The sequence below is a fragment of the Gallus gallus genome, chromosome 3 (genome assembly GCF_016699485.2).
Source record: "Gallus gallus isolate bGalGal1 chromosome 3, bGalGal1.mat.broiler.GRCg7b, whole genome shotgun sequence".
NCBI lineage: Eukaryota > Metazoa > Chordata > Aves > Galliformes > Phasianidae > Gallus > Gallus gallus.
In genome coordinates, this window is record NC_052534.1 from 94,406,661 (window position 1) to 94,433,383 (window position 26,723).

Genomic DNA, 26,723 nt, shown 5'->3' on the forward strand with positions numbered 1-26,723 from the left:
AATTAGATTTACAATTCCAAATGAGGGCCACCAAACAGCATAGCAATAATCACATAGAGAGAACAAATTAACTCAGCTAGCCAATAAATCAGAACACAGATCTGTATGTTTTTTTCATCTCCAAGAAACAAAATCTGAACTTGCCCAAATGTTTTATTAAATAAATGGCTCTTCTATGATGCTCAAAAGGTCATGAATTTTGACTGCCTTTTTTTTTTTTTTTTTTTTTTTTTTTAATGTTATATTTTGACCAAGGCCGTAAAAGGAATAATTAAACACATTTCTATTTTTCTTTGTATGTGTTATGTGTCCCTGTGGGGTATGACATTGTCAGCTAAAAAGATTGAAAGTTCTCTGGTGTCACTATTTCTTTTTATCCAGTTTCAGGTAAGAAAATATATGTATGTTTATTAATTGGTTGTTATTCAAAATTACAGTTGTTCTGATGTTACCTGTTAGGGTGATGAGTAATTGCATATTACAACTGGGTGTGAGCAACCAAAGGACAATGTTCTGTGGCAGAGCACAGTAGAAAGAAAATTTATCTCATGCTTTAGTAGTAAAATTGTGTCAGAGTATCTGAAGTCACATCCTTGGAAAAGTGTTTGGACCTGGTTGGCCTCAAGATCCCAAACTAGATCCCCCATCTTGTTTTAGGTTCTAAATACACTGTAAATCTTAAAAGTATAACGTTCCTTGATGCTGGGTTCTTTCTGTTCCACTACCCCAGTGTAGATGGAGATACATAAATAACAGCAGAACATAATTCTAATTTAGTATGCCACCAAATACCAGGGTTTTGGTTAATTTCTATTTATCACTAGAAAGTTAGAGGGTGATGTCTAGGTTTTCTTCAATATAAATGTTACTACTAATGAGAAGAATAGAATGTGCCACAGAATGGAACACAACCAGCTTATCTTTTTTTTTTTTTTTTTTCCTTCTTTTTTCCTGGTTGGTTAAGACCTGGTGGAATTACTCTGTTTTCCTTCAATATTGAAAACAAACAATTGTGATTGGATGAATATCTGAACATTTTAAAATGAAAGATTGGCTTTTAAGGTAACAGTACTTAACTAACCCTGGGCCTTTCTTCTCATTTTGAAACTGCCATAGAAATCTGAGAGAAAAAAAAAAAAAAAAAAACACCAACCAAACAAAAAAACCCACTAAGATTAATAAATAAAAGTAATAGCCAACACCAAACTCTGAATCTGTCCGCATGGATGGACTGCTATCCAACTGCATCTTGAATATGATTAAAAATATAATTTGACTTTGAAATCCAAATGTATCTAGCACCTTCTTCCCTAGAGGCCAAACCAGATGTGCCTTGTTTTTATCCTGCTGGCAGCTAGATGTAATTTCCTAGGTAGACATCCATAGAAATCCTGTGATATCCTAAAAAGTAAATTTCATCAAGCTAAACACACAAGATCTAAAACATTACACTAATGAAATTTTAAACTCCATCCCATAAATTTATATTTCACAAAACTGGAAAGCAGTTTTTATTCCTTTTGCTGCAAATTTTGTGAACATATGGTGTAATGTGGAAACATGGATAGTCGGAGCAGTTAGCAGTTGCTGTGGTACTGCTGGCTTATTTCCACTTTACAAATTCATACGAAGCTAAAATATCACGCTGGTGACATATGCTTACCGGCTCTCCATTTACTGCCTGCAGCTATGGGCTCCTGTATTCTAATGGTAATTCTACAATCTGTTCACTGACAGCTCAGGGGGCCAGATGATATGCACACTACTGACAGGGACATCACTTTCATGAAACATTTACTTCTCTGCACCTGAATATTGGAGTAATCATATAGAGAGTCGACACACCATGAAATAGAGTTAGACTGAAGATTCTGAGAAGAAAATAGCAGACTGTCACTCAAAATAAAGTTCATTTTATACCCAGCAGAGCTAGGTTAAAAGACATTTCCATGCACTGAAAATGCTTTCCATCTTTAAAGCTGCAGTTTAAAAGAAAAATGTTTTCCTCATATTTTTCTTCAGTGGCTTAAGGGATAATTACACTCTGGGACTTGCATTTGGGAGAGCTTGTACTTTCTTGCCCTGTGTTATTTGGATGAAGTTAGAATTAGAGAAGGTTGACGGATGCTGAAAACTGAACTTTGCGACCTCGTCAAGAGCACCGCAAGCTGCCTCTGGAAAACTTCATCTTACTTTCTCATGCAGACCCACAAGGTGAGCTGTGAGGCTTTGAGCACTGGAAGAGTATTTGCACACAGTAGTCACTCATATTGGATCTTTACATCTGCCTGAGGCAGGAGCACAGAGCAGCTGAGGTTTGGCGGTGGGGCAGACAGGGTGGGATGAGGTGCCCCATACTGGGGAGTTCTGTCCGTGAGCAGTTAGTGTTATCAGCAGAGTTGTATGGGTGGGAACAGAACAAGAACCACTGAGGTATCCCTAAGCAGATAGAGGTTCAGAGGAGAACCGGTAAAGCATGTAATGAATTGTGTGAATGCACAGTTTTAGGGGAAAAGGTTGCGATAAATTCCTAGGCAAAAGGTTAATCATGCAAATTCGAGACAAGGCCTAAAAGGCCAGATAATATCTTATCAGCCTCGATCATTTTCACCAGAAGGTAATGACCAATTATCTAACATTAGAAAAAAGGAAGAGAGCAGTAGATTAAAACAGAGATTGTTCCCTTGCTAATAAAGATGGGGCAAGAATAAACACATAGTGTAAGCTAGCAGCTGGTAAGCATGGAAATCATTTTTCCAGTACTCATATCACCTGTGAATGGAAATATTGTATTGATATTAATAGATTTTCATTAATATATTTTCATGTTATACAAGTTTTATTCTGTAATACCTTATGTTCTTCAGGGTTTTTCTCATTTAGTGACCAAGGAAAGGCTACCAGACTGTTATTTCTGAGATAGTCTCTGTTTTTTTCAGACTGGCACTTCACATTGTGTTTCTTTTTTTGCAATAATTAGAGAGATCATGTGTCCTTGTGATTTGCCATTTCCTAAATCTAAACTGTTCCCATTTGTATTCAAAAGGTGTATTACAAACACTGTACTTTGGAAGCGATTGAAACCTTTTTTTCACTAAACTGAAAGGTATTTATCAGCAAGGTTTTTATATGCTGTTTTGTAAAAAGTTAAAACGTTTGGAGCTAGGTTTTGAAAAAATAATATCTTGACTAAGCATGGAAAAAAGAGCTATTTTGATCTAGTTGAACAGCTATGTTTAAACAAAAAGTAACTAGAAATTTAAAACAGCTTCTGTAGCTACCTTTGTATTTTCTTGTTCAAGTGAGAATGAAGTATGTAGAGGAATAGAAAAAAACTTATTTTTCCCAAGGAAAAAAGCAAACAACAACATATATATTATTAAAATACCCAAAATACCCCAATGACACAATATTTACAAAATTGAGTCATACATACACGATTTTCAGGCTATTCCAAAATTTCAAAGAAAATATATAGCCTTTTTTTTTTTTTTTTTTTTTTTAAGCAATCACAGTAGCTATATTTTATAGGATTACCTAAAAAACTTCTCTGCTTATAGAACATCAGAGATAGCTTAAGGCAATGCTCATATGTGGCTGTAGCCTGCTACAAAATGTGTATAGTCAGCTTATTCTTTTATGGAACATTTATTTATGCACTTCTTGTTTTTATTCATCCAAATTTACAGCTGTATACTAAAATGTTATAGCAAAGAGTGCTTTTATTTTATAGTAAAGTAGAATATTATCTATTCTGTGTGGGAAGATAAAGAGATGGACCACAAAATCCGCTCATTATTTCCTCCCATCTTTAAGTTTCTTCAAACACTCTGTAATAGATCTTTTTTTTCCCTCAGAACTGCCTGGAGCACACTCTTACAGTCCTTCTTTCAGAGTGAGGTAGCTCTAAGTGCAGTGGAGAATGGGTGATTGCCATGTCACTCCCATCCCAAGCCTGGGATGTTTGCATTATCACAAGGTCATTTATTTTACATATAGATTGCATCAAGCTTTTTTTGATCTGGAAGGCAGCCTGAAATACAGAGATTAACATACAGGAGTCAAAAGTGTGGAAAATAAGACGTCCCCCTCTGTCAGTAAGACAACTCAAGTTCATTGGATTTTGGAGTGGACAGCTCCCCTCTCTGGCAGTCCTGAGACACTGGGGAAAATTCCATATTTCCACCCAAAATACGTATGCTATTGAAATATTATTATTTTTGCATTTCACTGCTGAGCTCTTGAACAACTTGAGCAATGAAACAGTGTGTCTTCTCAACAGAACTTATCACATGTATGAAATAAATGAAAAACCTTCTATTGAGGTTTGTAGACACCTACATTGTTTTGCAGTAGGTAGTTTCGCCCAGCTGCTTCAAGGCACAGAACATGGCCCTTTGCTTTGCTCTGAGGCAATCTACCTGTAAGAGCAACTGGAGACAACCCATGAGATCTATGATAATCACCAGGCTGCTGGCATCCCAAGGCAGTCTATATGGTGAGGAGTCCAGATGCTAAGCACGCAACACCAGGAGAGGCTTATGTTGAAATGTGGCTGGTGCCTGATTAGGAACCCAATGATGGTAGTTAGTTCCCATTACACTTAATTTTAGTGAATCTTTCCAACAATACTTTCCAACAATAACTTATATCTTCAGGATTACTACCTTGATGTTTGGGATTCCTTTTCAGTGCCTTCTTCATGTCCTTCATGTCACTCTGCATCATTTTAAGAGACAAGCATCCAAATCCAATGGTACCTGATCAGAGGTGCAGCAAACATTATAAGGGTTAAGTGGCTCATCCTAGTCACTGTTACACAGCAATTTTCTGATATCATGACCAAAGAACACATTTGCCATGGATACAGCAGGTAAATCTTAAAAGAAGATAAGCATTAAAAGGTAAAGTTTAAAGATAAATCAGGAATCCCTTGTGATGAATACTTTCCCAGTGTCTCGACTGGAACCACAACAAATGCTCATTTTGTCCAGAGATTTTCTTACCTGCTGATTTTGGGTGATCATGGTGTGACATCAGATCTTCATTTGTACACTTCTGCTCAGTCCCTGTTTTACTCTAGCTATAGGTCAGAGTCCTACAAATGTTTCTTTTCCTAAATAGGAAATCTTGGTCTACGATGTGACATATGTATGATGCCTTTACCCACCCCATACCTTAATGATGTCTCCCTCTTGATTTTCTTCATTTTTAGCAAAAAGTCAACAAATAACCTGACAGTAATAAACACTCCTCACCTCTATTGCAGTATATATAGCAGTGGTAAATCTTTTCCTTTTTCCTTTTTCCTTCCATTTGCTATTGTTTTCTCTTATTTATCCCCAGAGTAACCTCTGTGTATGGAACCAGTGTTTTTTTGTTTCTGCCTGTGCAAACTGGATTTCATTGTTTGTAGTGATTAAAGCCTGTTTCTAATGCTTGTTTACTCCAGTTCTTGATACCGCTCTGCATCAATGATACTTTTTCTCTTACTGAGAGCTTCACTAAGTCCAGTGCTGAATTTCCTGAATTTCATGCTGGGCACGACATAAAAGAACTCCTTGCATATAAAGCAAAACCGATTTAACAGCATACATCACAAGAATGCTACAGCAAAAGTGAACTCTCATAATGACCTCTTCAAACATTCCTCTCCTCCAGCCAAATTCAATTTGCACATTTGGTAGGAAAATAATAATAAAGAAAAAAGAGATTACTTAATTGTTACAGGCACCTCTACTTTATCAGCTTCAGCAGTAATACACACTTCTTCCTTTCCTCAAGCTAAAAGTTAGAATGTGGAGATGATGGGTATGAACTCATATTCTCTGCAAATCTTTTTTTCAGTGCAGAATCAGAATTAATCAACTCACAGCTTCACTTTGATATGATTTTGAGGTGCTTGCTCTGACACTCCCAAACAACTCTTAGATATTTACCTGCCATCTTTGTCCCTTATCAAGCAATCAAAGAGTTGGCTGCTGCTGCCCAACTTGAACAGACAATGGGAGAAATAGTAACAACACTGAATCCTGTGGGAAGGGCTCATCTACACCCATGACTGCTCATTTCTAGAAAACCAAAATGCTTGTGTTGTCCAGAACTCAAAACTAGAGCAGGCACCTCCTTGAGAAACTGTTCAGGTTTTACATTTTTCTACATATAGGTACTGGTAAGGGATTAAAAGAAAGATTGTAACTCCTGATTGAGTGGAAATAGTAAATGTGGGAAGAAAAATGACTTACTATTAAGTAGTTTAAAATTTATAATTTTAAGATCAGCTTTCCCCTTTTTATTTGATTAAATTACCCTTTCGTATCCATGTGAGATGACATGAGAATAGTAACTTGCACAGGCAGTCAAGAATCAAGCAAACTAAATCCTAACTTCAGGATCTGTGCCTGTTACTCTTTGACTGTTTTCACTTTTTCCCTGTAAGTCCAGTGAAGCAGACACCTTGGCTTCTTCTCTGTTCAAATATTAACACAGAAATAGTAGAATAGCCCTAAAATTGAACTTTTAAAGAGTTTTAAGATGTTTAAGTGATTTTTTTTTCTTCTTATTGAGTCTAAGACCAGCCAACTCTGCCTTGTTTTGCAAATATGTCCTCTCCCTAACTGTTAATCTGGGAAGTGACAGGTGCAACTTCAGAGATCCATTGCTTAGTCCCTTCAGGCCTTGAAGAGCTGCTATACATGCTCTAAGCACCGTAGATTTACTGTTACCCACATTAAGGCTCAGTACAGAGGTGGTAGGGCCACCATGCCACAGGTATGTCAACTCCAATGGGTGTGAGACTTAGAGCCTGCTAGTTGATGCAGTAAACCATTTGTAATGATAGTACTGTAGATGCATAGGTTGACTCCGTGAGGACAACAGACACATTCACATATGCCAAAGTACCACCAGAATTTTAATTTGAAATTGAAGGAGCAGGAAGTTGAGCTAAACTAACACTGGTACAATGTAGCCCCCAGGGAGCCATCCAAACTCAGTGTAACTCTGCTGATTTCATTACCAGTTCATCTCTGGAAAGAAATAAATTCAGTCTAAGGCAGAATAATTTAAAGAACAACAGATTTTCTAATAACCCTGCAAGTTGGGTGCAAGTACTTTTTTAAAAAGGGGTATCTTTTGCAATTAAGGCTAAGACAAAATGAATTATGCTTGTTCAGGTGTATAGCAATTTATGAAGGGAGTTAGTCAGGTTTGGCAATTCCAGAACCTTTATGTACAGAGCAACTCTAATATCAGATGCAAGTTTTGGTCTTAGGGTTAGTAAGTCCTTGTGTACGCCACTTAACTGATCAATTACACTTCTGACTGTTTTTTTTAAGCTACTGTTCCAGCAGCCATATTCAGTAGATGGCTTTGAGGCTTAGAAAGCTCGTAATATAATAATTTAAGCATATAGGCCTTGAAAATCAATCTCATTAGAGCTCTTGAGAGAAATGTGCAAAAATTCAGGTCTTAGTAGAAGAAGTATGCATATATCCAAGAGCAACATTTGGTCTCCTTAACCAAAGGAGATATATTTCACACTTACATACACACTCACAGAGCTACCCTGATGGATCACTGGCTGCTGTGAGAAGAGATATTCTGATTAAATGCTTACTCAGTCTGATGGTATCACAGAGTGACTGCAATACTAATAAACCTCCAATAGGGCTTAGATTAAACCTGTAGGACTTTGTGGTGGTGCATTTCTGGATAATTGTATAATCAATAAGAATAACACTTGTCTTTTACAGAATGACTTTTATCTCTGGATTTTAGGATGTGCCAGCATATAAGGTTTGTAGTCAGAACATTTTCATCTAGTGGAGAAATGCAGTTATCCTATGGAAATGCACTTTCTGCAGCAGTATATTTCTTTTATAGAATTGAAATTATAGGAGTATTTACTCTGTGCTTGCCACAGCAAATGGAGGTGATTCCCAACTGAGCAAGTGTTAATGCAGAGAGAATGTAAAGATTGGAAAAGTCATCTTTGCAGTCACAGGGCTTATTGTCCATGATACAACATTATAACAGGCAAATCCTGGTCCCTAATTTTTTCTCTAATTTTTAGGTGCTTCAAATAATACTATATTTGAGAACACGTTTTGGCCAGCTCTATTAAACAGTATTCACAACTCTTCTATGTAGGGACTCTTCCTAGCCCCAAATCCATCTGAGGGTTAAACCCAAGAGTCTATCCACTTTGTCTAACTTCTTCCAGGAAAAAAAATATAAGTGAGATACACAGCATGGATGTCCATCTGCTGCTCTGACCTGAATCTGGGGTCCATTCAGAAAGAACCTTGGCAAGGTCCAGGCTTCCAAGTGGACAGCACTGAAGTCTTTTGGAGACCATTGGGAGCTATGTGAGCTGCAGCTTGGACTGAGGATATTAACTGCACACATGCAAAACAGTGACTGAAAAACTCTGATAAACTGTAATGAATGCAATATGACACAATTATGATAAAATGATGCTAAAAAGCAGTTATAAATGCTGTCCTTCAAGAGTGAAACAAACAGTTCAGTCACAATTCATCAGTTATTCCTAGGAGACATCTTAAATTGGATGTTTTGACAAAATATCAGCAGAATGGTTATTCTCAATGACTAGAAAGAACCCTGACAGAATTTTTATTTATTTATTTATTATTTTTATTTTTTGGCCATCTGGTTTGTCCATTGGAAAAAAAAAAGTAAATAATTTTATTTCTATCACTTTGACAGACTACTAATTTATTTCTGATATAATGAATACAGGCTCAACACCACTGAATCTTTATTGGATGTAGGGGAAAAAATTGTTCTGGCTTAAAACACTGAAAAGCAGTTAAGACTCAGGTCTTGCAATTATTATATTAGAATTTTCTGTCATTGTTTATAAGCAGAGAATAGAGTAAAAATAGTTGTATGAACAAATATCACTGTGCAGTGAAATTCAAAACAGATGAATTCTTGAATGTATTTCCCTGCCCTTTAAATCATAATTCAGGGCATCTGAGCAAAAGATATGTTTTTTTATAAAAATGAAAGTTCACAAGAAAGAATTTAGAAGTGCAGACAGTGGGTCTTGCCACCACATAAGTTTAATTATGGAAAGGTGGCTGACTGGGTGAAATTTTCTGTACTGTGAATGAGAAAAACACCTCCAAAATGTGAGTCCAAATCATTAAGGTAAGTTTCTGCTCAGTTACCTCAACAGTGGCTTATCTCTCTCTTCTGGCTACGGAGGGAACCAAAAGATACAGAAACTGCCTGGAAAATACATGCCTACTAAAACTTGAGAGAAATCTGTTTTTCCATTCATTCTGTTACTGCCAGCCTATTTTTCTTTGTGAATATTAAACTACTTTCAGAAAATTTGATATGAAGAATGAATATAATTATAATTAGTTATAAATGCCAGACCAGTTGTCTTCAGGAGGAGAAAGAAGCTATCATCAAAGATATGTTAGGGATGAGCATTCGGAGTAATTGGTTACATTTTCAGCCCACTAGAATCCCATCAGACTAAGCTGGATGATGGGAAAGAAAGGACTTGTGTACCTTGATGAAAGAGAGACTGGGGCCTATATCTTGCCAACAAGTGTGGTTTATGTGTCACAACTCATCTGAAGAGAGAAGAAGATAAGACTTTCTTCGGCTTGTCTTTATCTTATTAGTCTTCATTAAACTATTAATTTGAGCAGAAAACTCCCAGTTGACAAGGGATACATTTTTAGTTTAGATACAAAAATACGAGTTTTGTGAATTTCAGAATGTTAACTACTAATACTGATTTCCCTAAATTACACACATTGTCAAGGAGAATAGATTAGAAGATAATGAAAGATTTCTGATAACCATCTAAAATACACAATGCCACTTTATTGTGCTCTTGAAAAGACCTATACTTTTATTACTATGTCAGTTTGCTTCCACAGGCTATTTTATAGAGATATATTAGTATCCATTGACAGTAAGTGCCTGTATATCCATAGAAAAAAGACAAGAAGCAGATACTGCTAACTAGCTGCTGTAAATATAAATTCTAAATAAAAAGAAATTCAGGTGGGAATGCAATTAAATTACATGTGGTGTTAAATGACATATAAAAATATATTCTTCTAATTGTATTCAAGCTCACATAGATGAGAGGATAACAGCAAGTTGAAGTGAAGGTTATGAATTAAAAAAAAATGATACTAGATTGGGGAAGGAATTCTGAAAATCATAAGGAAGGTCTTGACATGTCTTTATAAATGAGAAAATGAGGACAAGAGCTTTACCTGAAGTACTGAAAAAACACAGCTCTTCACTGAACAGCTCATCTGATTTTGCCTTAAGTAGTTTTAAACTGCTGTTGTGAAAGAATGTCTCTTTCTTCATGCAAGTTCTCCTCTGTCTCTACATTCTGAATAGAAGTTGTTAAACTAATTGCTGAAAAGATGATGGTTCAATTAAAAATTATACCTAGATTTGTCTTGTACTTTCTTTTTTCCCCAGGAACTATAAAGCAAATTTTGTCTCAAATCAGAAGATCATTCCTACCCACCTTTTTAGGCTTTTAGTAAAGTGTGAGTTTCTTTCTCCTCACTCACACTACAGTGAGAAATAAATTCTTGTTTCTTGCTTTTTAACATCTTAATAGAGGGGTTATGTGATAGGATCTAACTTTTCTCCTGCCCATGTCTTCTGTATGATCTTTAGGGCAGGGAGCTTCTTTTTCCTCAGTGGAGGTGACAGTGCATCAGTGTCTGAAAATGTCAGCAGTGTTGAATCCCAGAAATGGGATGATAGCTGAAGAAGGCAGAGTTTTCAGTAAGCATGCTTTAGATTTTGGTTTCGTGGTCCCTTTGACAGAACACATCTAAGAGGTCTATGCTACCTGAAGAACTGCTTATGAATGCAGTCATAGTTTCCGACTGCAAAGTTAGCGTCTTCATGACAAAATGTTATATAGAGATATAACCAAAAGCATCAACAGTAAAACCTCTTTTTAAAATTATTTCCTATTATTAGTAGTATTTTATTTAAAGACCTTAGTAGTCCTCACTTGCTTTTATTGATGGCATATTGTGTCAGGGGTGATCACATGGAGACTTCTGCATTATCAGAAGATATTCTCTGGCTATCTGGAGAGCTGGAAGTACAGCAAATTCCTTAGTAGCTTAATCAAGCTATTTGAGAATGAAAACAAGTGTGCCTTCTATATTGCAAAAATGCTATCACACTGCCCTGCATTCAACCTAACTCTGGCATTTCCTGACTTTCAGAGTCAAAATCTCTTGGTTCAGTTCAACTGGTTCCAGTGGAAACATGCCAGCAGACATGTCCTCAGTGCTTCACTACAACTTAGACATTATAAAGGAGAGAAATGGAGAAATGCATTTACCCAGAACTTAGTGTAGATTTTAGAGATCTGCCATGCCACCAGTTCACTATCTTCTGTGCATTGGCCAGATCTTTGTGATCAAAGCTTTAACTACCCATCAAATTGGGATTATTTTCCATGCTGCAACATACTGTCAAAACTCTTTAACCTTTCTTTTTAATTTTATTATTTTATTTAATTGGAGTTTATCTTTCTATGTAAAACCTTTCATTGAACCTTTAGGTAGTTATATGTTTGGGAAGAACAATACAACGTAATACATTCTGATTTGGAAATACAGTTTATTAATTCATTTATTTAATTCTTCCAAAAAATGTCATTTTTTTTTCCATCTAAAACATGATTTTAAAAAGTCCTGAAAGTCTCTGAATCCTGCGTTCTTAAGGCAGCATGTCTTCTAAGCTGAAGTGTAATATTAGATCAGAAGATTTCTCCAAGCATTTTTGATTAAAATGACATTCATCACTTAGGGCACTGCAGCATATGCTGAGGTGAAGAGCAGGTAAGCTGATTACTGTAACTACACAGTCCACAAAATAGAAATTGGACAATTTGCTGTAATTTAGAAAGATGAATGTGATGCACAAAATTATATATTTTGCTTGAAGGGCAGATTACATGCCTCTAATCAGGATTTAAAACCTGAATGAGAAAAGACTGTGCCATAATTATTTTCCCATAAGAGAACAGAGACATTGCAAAAACACCTAATATCTCTTTGAAGATTTTTAGGGACTCAGCATAAATAGTTGCAGAATAGTAAGGGACAGCTACTGCTACCGTTTACATAAGTTTTGTTAAAATAGAATTTATTTTACAATTCTCTGAAAGCTTTTTTCTTTCAAAGATAAAAGAAGCCACATGATTCCATATGCAAACATTTTGGGTCCAATTTGCTCTCAGTATATCTCTCTGGGGTTCAATGAAGTGTCACCATAGATTAACATTGTTTTTGTTCTTTTCAGTTTTTACACACATTCATTTATCTGCCTGAATTTCAAGCTCTTAATAGAAGAATATATATATATATATTTGCTGATCTTAAGATCTTTCAGTCTGAGCCTAAAGGGCCTCTGCACTTCTCACACAGTCAAGATGTAATTTTGAATAGTGTTCTTCAGATAGATGAGATCTTCAAGCAGCGCTTAAGCACTTTTTGCATGGGGTTAGCCTGCAGTACACTGAAGCTGGAGCTCATTCGAGACTCCTACAGATATTGCTGTAAAAGACCATCATAAATACCAAATATAATGTAATAGCAACAATTATGAAAAAGTATATTTGTCAGAGGTTTTCGAGCTCATCTGACTTCTGTTTCTGTTTCCTTCATTGTGATAAACCACAAAGCAGTGGGAACTGCCAACTGGTGCTGCAGTGTGGAAGTATGGAACAGTCCTTGGTAGGAATTACTTGATGAATTCTGTTTCTACAGTTCTTCTGTTAGAATCAGTCCTCACAGAAGCATTGCTTCTTGATCTCAGCCTCCTAAAGGAGTCCTAGAGAAAATAAAATAGACTTGAACAGTCTTTGTGACTTCCCCTCCCTCCCCCCTTGGACTGGAGCCTATATAAGTCAGCTTCCTCTCAGACATACACAATGAGATCACATCACCAAGCTCACACTTGGCTTATGCACAGTCTCTTCCACCACTGACATTCTCCCTTGGGAAACTGAACTATAAGCTCCTCATAGTCCCTGCCCGAGTTGTTTTAGCAAGAATAATTGTCTGTAAAAATGTACCTTCCAGAGAGATCTAACTCGTCCAGAAGCTCATTACTGTTTCTCCTTAAAAGGCAGAATGCCAGTTCCAGGTAGAGCAGCCATCTATGAGAGGAACTCCGTAAACCTTTCCCCTCTTTAGCACTGTTAGATAGCTGGGGAAAATGAAGTCTCTCCTGTGGCCTGATCCTGTGGAATGTGGAATGTGAGTGGATAATCCTTGAAAAGAAATCTGTTGACATATGTCATAGACCTGCAGATAGGATCCACTGAGGCAAAATTCTCCCTGTTCAAACTGTTCCAGGGATGGTGTGCACCTTTCCATTTGCAGGAGGAGGTCCCTGTGAAATTTAATGCTTGCTTTTATTCTCTGCAGTTTTCTTATACAGGGGAGAAAATTTATATATCCTTCAGCCCAGATGTGAGGAATGATGATGTATCTCTTTCTAAGAGAAAATAGAGACCTTGAAAAGTTAGTTTTCAAAGGAAACATTACCTTCTGACCAGTTTCACAAAGTAAATCCTATTTAATCATCCTGCAAACACTTGAGAGGGAAAAATGTCTTTAAGGTTATTGTGATATTTTTCACACTGCTGTATAAATAGATGGTGGCACTAGTTCAAAAACAGTATCTCTGACTTTAAGCAATTTAGTTCTGATTGACTTCATCATCCACAGAGGTGCTTAAGCTGAAGATACGCTAAAAGCCTTGGAGAAGGGACATTATCATTAGAGAGAAAACCATTCAGAAAAAAAATCTTGCATGGGAAAAATGGGGAGAGAAAAAGATTAAAAGAAAATAGATGCATTATTTCTTTCTTGTTCTGTGACTTCTGAGACCTATTTCTAACGAGAGACAGCAATGTTTATATGGATGTTCCTGACACACACATCTTTTTCCAATAAGTTATGCTGTGAAGAACTGCAGACTTACAGAACCTTCACAGAAACACAGGGGTTGAAAGAAACTTCAAGAAATCATCAAGTCCAACATGCTAAGGCAGGTTCCCTACAGTAGTTCGCACAGGTAGGCATTCAGATGGGTCTTGAATATCTCCATAGAAGGAGACTTCATAACCTCTCTGGACAGCCTGTTCCAATGCTCTGTCACCCTTATGGTAAAGAAGTACTTCCACATGTTAGTATGGAACTTCCTATGTTCAAGTTTTAGGCCATTACTCCTTTTCTATCACTACACATAACTGGGAAGAGCCTAGCCTCATCCATTTGCCACCCATCTTCCTTTAGGTATCTATAAACATTAATCAGGTGCCCTCTCAGTCTTCCTTTCCCCAGTCTGAACAAACCCAGGTTACTCAGCCTTTCCACATATAAGGGATGTTCCAGGTTTTGTACAACAGGATGATATTTCATACTTTTCTGTAAGATGTTGACTTCCAGAAAGGGATATCTGTACAGGGGAAGAAAAGAGCAGGAAATTTGCATCTTAGTTAACACAGAATCATAGAATCATAGAATGGCCTGAGTTAAAAAGGACTACAATGATCATCTAGTTTCAACCCCCCCCCACTATGTGCAGGGCAGCCAGCCACTAGACCAGGCTGCCCAGAGCCACATCCAGCCTGCCCTTGAATGCTTCCAGGGATAGGGCATCCACAGCCTCCTTGGGCAACCTGTTCCAGTGTGTCACCACCCTCTGAGTGAAAAACTTCTTCCTAATATCTGACATAAACCTCCCCTGTCTCAGTTTAAAACCATTCTCCCTTCTCCTATCACTATTCACCCTCATAAACAGTCATTCCCCCTCCTGTTTATATGCACCCTTCAAGTACTGGAAAGCCACAATGACGTCTCCCCAGAGCCTTCTCTTCTTCAAGCTAAACAATCCCAGTTCCCTCCACCTTTCCTCATAAGAGAGGTGCTCCCGCCCTCTGATCATCTTAGTGGCCATCCTCTGGACCCGCTCCAGGAGTTCCATGTCCTTCCTGTACTGGGGGCCCCAGGCCTGAATGCCGTACTCCAGATGGGGCCTCACAAGAGCTGAGGAGAGGGGGACAATCACCTCCCTCTCCCTGCTGGCCACCCCTTTTTTAATGCAGCCCAGAACACAGTTGCCCTTCCGGGCTGCAAATGCACACTGCTGGCTCATGTCCAGCTTCTCATCTACCAGGACCCCCAAGTCCTTCTCTGCAGGGCTGCTCTCAAGGAAATCTTCCCCCAGTTTGTATAATTACCTGAGATTGCCCCGATCCAAGTTCAGCACCCTGCACTTGGCCTTACTGAACCTCATTAGCTTTTCATGGGGCCACTTCTCCAGCCTGTCCAGGTCCCTCTGGATGGCTTCCATTCCTTCCAATGTATCGACTGCACCGCTCAGCTTGGTGTCCTCTGCAAACTTGCTGAGGGTGCACTCGATGCCACTGTCTATGTCATTGATGAAGAAGTTGAAGAACACCGGTCCCAAGACCGACCCCCAAGGGACACCGCTTGTGACCGGCCTGCACCCTGACACAGTACCATTAATGATAACCCTTTGGCTGCGTCCAGCCAGCCAATTCATAATCCACTGAACAGTCTATCCTTCAAATCCACACCTCTCCAACTTAGAGAGAAGGATGTGGTGAGGGACCATGTCAAGGACTTTGCAGAAGTCCAGGTAGATGACATCCATTACCCTTCTCCCGTTCACCAAAGTTGTCACTCCATCATAGAAGGCTACCAGATTGGTCAGGCACGATCTGCCCTTGGTGAAGCCATACTGGCTATCTCAAATCACCTCTTTATCTTGTATTGTTGTCTGTGGTATGGCTGTATCTCAGGGACATAGAATTTGGCTAGATATCAGTCTGAAATCTTGCACTAGTGCAGTGAATTCAGTGCTGAGCTCAGGAGGGACCTACTCACTATTCTCAAATGATAGCTGCCCCAGTTCACATGCTAACAACAAAATGCCAGCACAAGTTAATCTCCACAAATTGCATTATGCCTCTAATTTTGGAAAAATTGCTTCTTAGTGACATAGTGCATAGTATGTTAGAAGGAAAGGAAAAAGGAAAACGGAGTTAGGTTTCATTTCTACTATCTGGCACAAAGCCCCCAAAATTTTAAACTGAAAATTGATTGAAAAATAAGAAAATAATCTGTTGACTGAAATGAATCAGCCAGATTCTACATCATCTGTCTTCAGTTCTCACCAGAAGACAAGACAATGTAGTGGGGGGTACAACATGACAGAGCAGATACCATAGAAATAAAATAAAGTCTAAGAAATCTGTAAATTGCTTTAGTTTATTACATTGGCAATTGGCAGAACACAGCATCATAAGAGTGAGATTTGACTCTTTGCCTGACAATTTCCATCCTTCAGCAGCAAGCTGAAGGTCGCAAGTGAGAAAAGTTAATGCATTTACAATTGCTTTCAGTCATTTATATAGTTAGTGATAGAAAGATGTATTTTGAGAACAAAAGAATGAAAGAAAAATCAAACTATTTCTTCATTCTGTTTCCTCTGAGAATTGAAAGTTCAAAATTTTATGTATAGCAAACTTAGACTGATGATGAACAGCCTATTTAGAGCGTGATGCTGAGTGAATATTAGAACTGTATCACTTCCTAAGGGGCGAAATTAAAGCAAATTAGAAGTTCTGAAACATCAGAAGACATTGGGTGATGTATATGGTCTGGTCCATCTTCCTCCCAAGCAAATGGGCATCCCAGGCCCAAAGGGTGGGTATTAACCAGTAGCTAGGAAGGTGTAATATCTCCTGCCTGCAAAGCATCCGTTGCAAAAAGAATGTTGGAGTGACTGAAGGCAAAGACAAAACCAAAACAGATCAGAAATTGAAGGTGTATACTGCCTTCTCCTCCCCCCTCCCAGCCCCACAGCTGTCATGAACAGGCTATTAAACTGTTGCATATCACCTCTTCAACCCCCATTATTTCTGTGCTAGAATTGGTCATAAAACTCCCTAAAGAATTTATTTTTTTTCAAATAAACAGGCTTTTGTGTGTGTGTTTTCATACTCTGAATTATGTAAATCTAAAAAGCCACAGAAGATGCCATACTTCAGAGTTTCTGCCTAATTATTATTATTAATTGTAAAACAAACTGAAAACACATCTATTTCTATATGCATCTGTATCAAACCATAACCACAATTTTCCTTGGTTACGCCATTTTGATTACACTGTAGTACTGTAACAGTACAGTACCTGGCTGCCATTTTATTCAAATTTCCAGAAATTGACGTATGCTACACAAATGATTGCACCAATCCAAATGGTGAAAGCTCAGGAACAAGAGGAGAATGTTAACCAAGAGTCCTGTATAAGAGATTACTTCCAGTCTGAGGACTCACTGAAACTTTTAGCTTAGGTATGGAATACCTGACGATGGAGCTGAACCATAAAATAGAAGTATATGATAAAGGCTATCTATGTGAATTGTATCAGAGGGAGGATTTCTTTACAGATGTTTTGAGAACATGAGATTGAGACTGAGTCTAACACACTGCAGAGAAATATCCTGGGATCACTGAGAAGACTTAAAACTTGTGAAACTTTTTCTGAATAATGTGAAAGTGAAGGCAAAGTGAACATTTATGGAGTCTGAGGATAGTGATGTGCAAAGTGGAACAATTCTAGAGCACACTTCTGGGTGTCATACATGTTACACATTGGCCTGAGTTTGTTGAGGATCCCATTCAATGGCAAAGGCAGATTCTTCCAGCACAGCATTTATGCACTCCTCTGAATTGAAAAACAGAACAAAACAAAACAAACTCTCCAGAATGAATTTAAAATTTGTTTAGATCCTCTGCAGGAAATAGGAGGAGAAGTGCATTGAGTGGCTCCCAACTCATTGCATTCATCACAGACATGGCAAATTCTGTAAGGGAAAATACTGTTGAACCTTAGGACGAAACTTAATGAATCTGTTGATTAAAGTTATCTTTCCCTAAGCATACAAGAATATATTAAATTTTCCTGTAGCATCCAGAAGCTGAAATGATAGCAGTTTCACACAGTAGAGTGGTATGCCAAGCAAGCAGTTACTGTTTGCACTAGAGGGACCATGTCCTTGTCCAGAAATCATTTTGAGGATGAGGATTTGTAAGGAACAGATGAAGGACACTGTGTAGGAGAGTATTTTGAAGAAGCTCTTTGTTTCTGGTGCTGAGAAGAAACAAAACATCTGAAAAGAAAAATCCTATGAAACAATCAGGTTGAGTTTGTGGGGATAAGTATGACAAATCTCTTGCAACCTCAGCCTTTTTTAATTTTTATTTTTTATGGTGAAGGGCAAGCATCTTTCAGTGACTAGGATAACTTTTGCACAAGAAAGACCAGATTTCTGTCCCCTTGACCTTCAGCATGTATGGCATTTGCCCCCCTCATGGAGTGAGAAATTGGCAGTGAGGATTCAACAGGAAGAGGAATTACCACTTTCATCAGCCAATGCTGCTCAGGTAGAGAGAGGAAGTGAGCCCAAGTCCTCCCTCCTTGCCCCTAGAGAAGAGAGGAAGAGCAGGCAGAGCCACTAGCAGGCCCTGTGGCTGCAGAGAAGGGCTGCTTTCTGAGAGAAAGAAGATAGAGGAAAGAACTCATCCTTCATTCTGCCATCAAGAAAATGGGTGGAGTAGAATTGATTTGGAAATAGAATCACCTAGACCTGAACTGGAATGGAGGGAGACAAAGTGAAGGGCTCACTAAAATAAAAGCAATATGTTTAAAAAAATCACTTAAAATCCAAATAGAAGAACTATCATGTCCAGATTCAAAGGCCACAATTTAAGAATCATTGGTATTTATTTCTGCATACCACAAAACATTTTTGTAATTAGAGAAGTATGCTTTCATTGCATTCTGAGTCAATTAAATGGAAAAAGCATGTTTTTTATAATTTTTGAGGTTTTCTTTAAACCTCAACTCTCTCTAGATCCTCTGATCCTTAACCTTCCTAATTATGTGCTTTGTTTTCATTACAAATACCATTTAAACTTCACAGACTGCCTTTACTCCTTCATTTCCAATGCCATGTAGCATATGTGTTCCAATACCTCAATCTATGGAGTCCTTAAAGGTATCCTCTTCCCCTCTTTGGTCACAATGATCAAGAAACTTTCTTTTCTGCTAATTACATAAACCAGGCTGTGATGGGTCAGGAAGAGCAGAACTGCGGGCTAACTCCTCACAGAGGGACATAGGAATCCCCTCTCCTGAGTGCTCCTGTTTGACAGAGGGATGGCCAAAGCCCCACTCTGCTGCAGTACCTGCCCCATGTCTTTTCAAGCAGAAGTACAACCAGTCTTACTGATCTGTGCAGGAAATGAAGATGCTAACTGCATGGCCAATTTGCATACACTCATGCAGAGTGCAGTCTTTCAAGCTTACAGGATAATTTATTGAAACAAATGCCTGCCATTTTCTGTATCATAAATACAATATTTAATCTGCATTAGTTGCTCAAGACAGATTTTATTATGTACTTTATTCATACAAGGTTTTAATAGGCTACGGTGGAGAGTTGTACATGGTACTTAATGCATGCTATGATGTGTGTAAAATCTGAGATCAGGGAATGCAGTGTATATTTATAGCACTGTCTGAGAGATTATATGTAATGAATATATTATCCTGCATACACATCAGAGGCAGAGTTAAGGGTGCACATGGATCCTACAGTATGGTGTTTCCTAACTTCCGTGTGCTTAACTGTACAACCTTAACATTCCTTCAACACTCTCTGATGGAATATCTATCAGCCCACATCATCAGCATGCATGTTACTCCCACAGAAAAAGATATTTCAGATTGTCCTCTTGCAAGAGACATTAATTAATGCATTTTCATTTTGAAATGTACTGCTTTCCAGCCAACACATCTTGCTGAAGATTAAAAAGCTTTAAATCTTCATGGAGCAAGGCTCCTCAGGAAGGTTAAAAAAAATACTATCTGCATCCTTTTTCCTGGGGGCTCCTCTGTTTTGCCCTTGCACTAAAGCTATTATGCACAGCTTGAATTCTGGGAAGACATGATGCTGGGGAAATACAAGTAATTATACTATTCTCTCATTTCTACCAACTATTATTTTCATTTTTGCTCTTTCTTTCACATCCTTTTCAACTGTTTCTATCTGCTGCAAACATCACTTGCAGATTATTACTTGCAGAGAAAATTTCAGCTGAAAAAGGGTGATAGATTGGTGGTGATTTAAATGATTGCATATTGGGCACCCAAAATTACAAAATAGCTATTTGAGTAACCTATTTACTTTGAATTCTTGCATGCTGAGCAATTCCCAAGTATTTTAAAGGTTTTGTGAAAATTGTCTCTATGAAATTATACCTAGTGAACTGTTCTGTATTAAAAATGATAGAATATAAAGATGTGAAAAAAGGCAGTGTCCTTGTAAAACTAGCAAGCAATTTGGGATGGCACTGCAGACCTTACAATAAAAGCTAAGAATTGTGGAATTATAGTTGGCTGCTTTGTTTCTGAATCAAATGCAGCCCTGGATTAGCCAAAGACAGATCCATTGGTTTCATACACTTAGCCACAAAACAGAACAAGAAGGCTGGCAAGGACATTCATGCTTAATTATGTTTTACATTCTGAATGAACTTGGTTTTATATAATAATTTATAAATATATAGTTCTTTGAAACAGAAAAATAACTTGCCAGTGCAGTTTAGGGTTTAGCTAGACAATAACAATTATTAAAGAATGTTGTGTTGCCTTTAAATTGTTATTTATCTAATAAAGAAAGTGTATTGCTGAAACCCTTGTTTTCACAAAAAAAAAAAAAAAAAAAAAAGGCACTGGGGAGGATAGAGGAGGTAAAATGATGAACTAGCTCTATTTTTATGGTCAGTATTTATGGTTAAATATGTCTTCAGCAAAAGAAGTTCAGCTCAGATACTTTAATGTACACAAGATCGTGGGCCAAATTGGGATCCTGGGAGTTACACAACAGATGAATTTGGCCACCTGTGTTCATAAAGCTTCCAAACACTGACAAATGCAAGAAGGTAATAAAATAAAAATTGAGTACTACAGGCAGTAATGGCATTAGGAGCAGCTCTTGAGACTTGATGTAGCAGGCTACATTGCTACCCATAGCAAGTCTCCTTCATATGCCACTTTGACTGTACAAATGTACCATGATGCCCACTTGGGCAGAGACAAATGCCATGGGACAGAGATATGCACCCCAGCCAGGAGGCATCAAGCATCATCTGCTGTCACAGACAACTCATTGTCAGGATCCTAGTGTGAGGCCATGTCAGGGTTTACAATGGACAGACTGGTTGTGCTTCAAGATTGTCCCAAAGACGGACAGTACTAAGTTAAGCTACTTGATAGTGAGACTTTTAAACATAATGGGACTAGCACAGAACAGGATTGGAAAGGCAGGAAATGAGCAGCTGAAGTTCCTGCCTTTCTTTTTTGTTGTCAGAAAACCTATCATAACATCAGTTATTTATCAGATAATTTATCCTGAAGGACATTTTATTTGTCTTGCTGAAGGTGTTGTGTGCTATTGGTAGGAAATACAGGTAGTTGATATGACACTTCCCATATTTGCCAGGAGACATCCCTCAGAGAAAAAAAAAGAACTTAAGCATGCTTGCATTTTCCTCTAAAGATGAATGTGTGTGATTGTTTAAAAAGGATTAAATTGATGTCCTTTTGATGTATCTTTACAAGGTTTTATGAATGCTTTGACCGAACAGTGCAGGTGATAAATTCATTATGGGTGATAAACTCATTAGAATGATAAACCTGGTATGGGGGATAAACTCATTACAGGAGAAGCCTAGTATGGTGAGGTTGACGCAAGGCTTTCTATCACTGTCAGCAAAATTGCAAACTATAAAATGTCCACTAACATAAATGATGGTCTTGGCATACTCGCCTTCCATCTTTCCCTTTCAAAGGTTGATCTTAAGCACTCAGATAGTTGCAGTTATTACTTTCAATCCCACAACTCACAAATCTCTACCTATTCTTGCTAACTAGTCCAAGTTCTCAGCTGCTTTCTGTCATGCTCTTTCTATCACCTAAATTCCAGAGACAGAGCAGGAATTTCTGTCTTCCCTCTGTGTCCTGATCCTAGCAGTATCCCCACCAGATCTCCTTAGGAGCACAGTTTGGGTAAGAGCTTTCCTTCCTCTGATTTGTTTTTGTTTGAAAAATCATGTCTGTCAGGTGAAGTCCCCAGTGACTTGAAAAAGGGAAACATCACTCCCATTTGTAAGAAAGGGGGAAAGGAAGATCCAGAGAACTACAGGCCAGTGAGTCTCACAACTGTGAGGTCGCAGAAGGTCACAGAACAGATCTTCCTGGAAAGCTCATGAGAGACAAGAGGTGATCCAAGACAGCCAGCACAGCTTCACCAAAGGCAGATAGTGCCTGACCACACTGACAGTGTTCTACAGTGGAGTGATGGCATTGGTAGATCAAGGAAGAGCAACTGATGTTGTCTACCTGGACTTGTACAAGGTCTTTAACATGTTCCCACACCACATCCTTATCTCTAAATTGGAGAAATATGGATTTGAAGAGTCGGCTATTTGGTAGATAAAGAGTTGGTTGGTTAGTTGCAGCCAGAGGGTTGTTGTCAAGGGCTTAGTGTCCAGGTGGAGGTTGGTCATAAGTGGCATGCTCCAGGTGTCCATCTTGGGACTGGTGCTCTTCAGTATTTTTATCAGTGACATAGACTGTGGGATCGAGTACATCCTCAGCAAGTTTGCTAATGGCACCGAGCTGAGAGGTGCAGCTGATACCACAGAAGTAAGGGATGCCATCCAAAAGCACCTAGCCAGGCTTGAAAAGTGGGTCCACGTGAACCTAATGAGGTTCAAAAAGGCCAAGTGCAAGGTCCTGTGTTTGAGTTGAGTTAACCCCAGATGTATGTACAGACTGGAAGAAGACTCACCGAGAGCAGCCTTGCAGTGAACTCAGGGGTCCTGATGGATGAAAAGCTGGACATGAGCCATCAGTGTGCACTTGGAGCCCAATAGGCCAACTGTACTGTGGGCTGCATCCAAAAAGGAGTGGCCAGCATGGTGAGGGAGGTGATTTTCCCCCTCTACTCTGCCCTCTTGAGGCCCCATCTGGAGTACTGTGTTCAAGCCTGGGGCCCCAGCTCAAGAAAGATGTGGACCTATTGGACAGGCTCTAGAAGAGGGGCATGAAGATGATCAGTGGGCTGGAGAAGTCATAAAGAAAGGCTGAGGGGCTTGTTCAGCTTTGAGAAGACTAGTGAGACCTCATTGCAGCATTCTGGTACTTGAGGGCAACTTATGAAGAGGAGGGAGACTGATTTTCTATATGGGCAGAATGTGACAGGACAAGGGGAAATGGCTTTAAACTAAAGTAGGGGAGATTTATGTTAGATGTTAGGAGATAATTTCTTTACACAGACGACGGTGAGGCATGGGCACAGGCTGCCCAGAGTTGTGGATGCCCCATCCCTGGCGGTGTTGAAGGCCAGGCAGGATGGGGCCCTGGGCAACTTCTCTGAGGAGCAGACCTTGTTATATGAGACACTTACTGCAGACTGTAGTCAGATAGCCTCCTTGGTTGTTAAGCATTTGTGGCTGGAATCCTCAGCAGAACACAAGTCTATATTCACTTATCAATGTCTTTGCTCATCTTAGGCTCATGTTCCCAATCTCCATAACTTCAGCCCAGATATGTACTGGAATGTATCAGTTGAATCTTGAGGAAATCCTGCTGTCAACTGAGATGCAAGCCATGTTAACAGCTGCAGGTTGAAGCATGCATTACGGCTTTGTCTCTATAACAGAAATAAGATACTTAGACAAGTAAACAAACCACCCTCTTTGATAGCAAGGATATTCTATTTGACAAATCTATCACTTGGAACATGACAGAAGGATTAAGGAGTTAATATCATGATAATTTTATTTCAGTGCCAAGGTAAGTTTGCTGAGGTATAGTTCAGTGAGAGTAGGATGGCTCAGTGCCACAGGAAAATAAATTTTCACTTGGCTCTGTGTGTTGAGCTGATTTCTGGTAAATTAATGAATTGAATGGGCTCAGTAAAAGGTCTTCCAAATGGGACTGCTGGCACAAAGAGGCATGGGAGCCCCACTTCCCAGCACAAGTGCAGGACAAGCAGGGCTGCAGGTAGGAGTGATGGGGAGCAGGCAGTCCCTGTACTGTTAAATCAGGTCCCAAGGTATTCTGGTTTGATGTGGAAAGTTAGAGAAATTTCAAAAGCAAAACATCCAGGAGGCCAACAGGCCTCACTACAGGGCAGGACTCAATTTCAAGATGTGTTACTTCTAAACACTGTCATCTCAATTATTACTTTCATAGTGATAATGTAACAGTGTTCACAATCAAGATCCTGTTATGTGATACATATGAATATCTCTGTTGAAGATAGCTTCAACCTGGAATATGCAAATCCAGGCACTGTCCATATTTTTTTTATATGGATCACTACAAGCCCAGGGTTGAATCCTTACAAACAAAAATTAGAATTTCAAAAAAGAGAAGAAAATAGCACTTGCAATAGTATGGCCAGCTGGTGATTGTTTTATAACAAGGCCCTTTTTTCCCTCTTTTAAATATAATTTACTGGAACTTTACTTGGAGATGCAACAAATTAGTAGCTATTCATTTTATAATGAAGAAGGCCTTATGAAAATCTAGGCTGTGAATAGGCAATCAGAATTTATTTGGACATAAGGGGTTATTTGCCAGTCTAATATTTCAATATTGAAATGCATACTTCCATCAGTACCATCACAGAATATTTTAAGCATTTATTTTAAATCTTTACATTTATTTTAAGTTCATTACATTTCCTCAGCTTGATTCTATACAGTACCTATAATTATTATTACTAACTCTTGCTTGAAAGACCACCAGAAAAAGAAAAAAAATGCTTCACATTTGGATAATATATAACAAACTCATCTCCCCTCAGGTCTGAATAAGCTTTTATTCTCTTGGAACAAAGTCAGTTCTGGGGATTCAGCAATATGATTACATGCAGGCTTTACATAAGTTCAGACAACAACAATTAAAAACACGAAATAATCCAACACTGGTTAATTTACAATAACTACCAAATGTGCATAGCTCCATTGATTCAGACTCCTAATCCATATACCTTCTTAACATGCAAAAATTATTGTGCCTTCCTTCCATTAGTTGATCTTGAAGTGGGTCACCAAAAGCTTATTGCACAAAGAATAACAGTCAACTTGAACACAGTTTGAACTGATCTAAGAGCGTGGGCTGCAGAGGCTTACACCTTGGGACGTTGTTCCAGGATGCCCAGCAAGTACTCCCAACCTAGCAGGTCACTGCTGATATTTCTAAAACAAAACGCTGAGGATGATGACTTCTTGCAGGGTTTTGTTGTTGCTCTTTGTCTCTGAAAATGGTGGGTTGATGGTTGAACTAGATGATCTTAGTGGCCTTTTCCAATCTTAATGATTCTGTGATTCTATAATATCATACCAACTGATGAAACTGTGGCCAATTCCATGTAGGTGGGCCATTGGTTTAAGATGACAGTGTTTTTCCCAGTGGCTTTGGAAAAAACGTGTGCAACTGCAGAGCCCGGTGCACATTGTCTGCTGTGTCTGTGGGCAGCCTTGTATCGAGAGTCATGGGCAACAGTATAAAACAATAAGGGGTCACCTGTGCTGAATCAAACAGTGATTTTGTCTGTAAAGGCCCAGTTTTAGATAAGTAAAACCCACAATTTGAAATCCAAAAAAATGTATTACGTCTATAGCAAGGATCTATGCATATGCCAGATGTAGGCATCTTAAACACAGGTATATAATTGTGACCTAATTACACAAAGGTCACTTAAGACACTGTAGAAAAAGTGATATTTACCAAATTTAGGAAACAGATCTCCAGCTACATGCAGATTTCTGGGTGTGCCATTTCCCCACAGTGTCTGTCAATAAAGCTGTTGTTACCAGTTCATAGGGGAGGAGCTCAGAGGGTGGCTGACTTTTCTCCCAGGTGTACCTGGATGTGGTGTTGGGTACACTGCTCTGGGTGTCCCAGCTGGAGCAGAGTTGTGCCAGATGGACTCAGAGGTCCCTGCCCACTTCAGCTATTCTTTGACTCAGTGATCTTCATCTGAATAGCCCCATACTGTCTCCATAATGTGGCCTCCTGATTGTCTCCCAGATGTGTTTTTTGGTTTGTGGTTCCCCATACTGGTCTTTCATGGCCAAATGATAATTACGACTAAACTACAGTCAAAAGGAAGAGCCTAAACGGCTATGAGGTCATCTGTTTTCTTAGCAAGTTACACTTGCTAAGTGGGAATATAACACATCCCCTGAGCAGCAGCCTTGCTTCCTACTTGTTTTAATTACTGAATGAATTAACTGCAAAAATAAACCAATATCTTCAAGCAATCACAAAAAGTATTCACAAGGTATGAAGGAAGTGAAATTAAGTTGAGCATGTGCTTAAGTGTTTTGCTGCTTTTGCTGAAACTGTTTTTCCTCTGCATGTATATCACTCTCATCTATCACCCAGCTCTCACCCGAGGACTCAGGGTCCTCCAGAATGAGAATAAGAGCCCTAAATCTCCATCAGCCAGCCAGAGCTGTGCACCATATAACCAATTTTTTACATCCCTAAAGGCGACCT

General features: G+C 38.7%; 1 long non-coding RNA gene across 1 annotated transcript; it reads left to right on the forward strand.

Moving 5' to 3' along the window:
• The first annotated feature begins 244 nt into the window (after window positions 1-244).
• Window positions 245-8,618, forward strand: LOC121110303. The gene is made up of 3 exons (XR_005858693.1): window positions 245-387; window positions 2,023-2,214; window positions 8,225-8,618. It is a non-coding gene; the product is annotated as an uncharacterized LOC121110303 (long non-coding RNA).
• The last annotated feature ends 18,105 nt before the right edge of the window (window positions 8,619-26,723 follow it).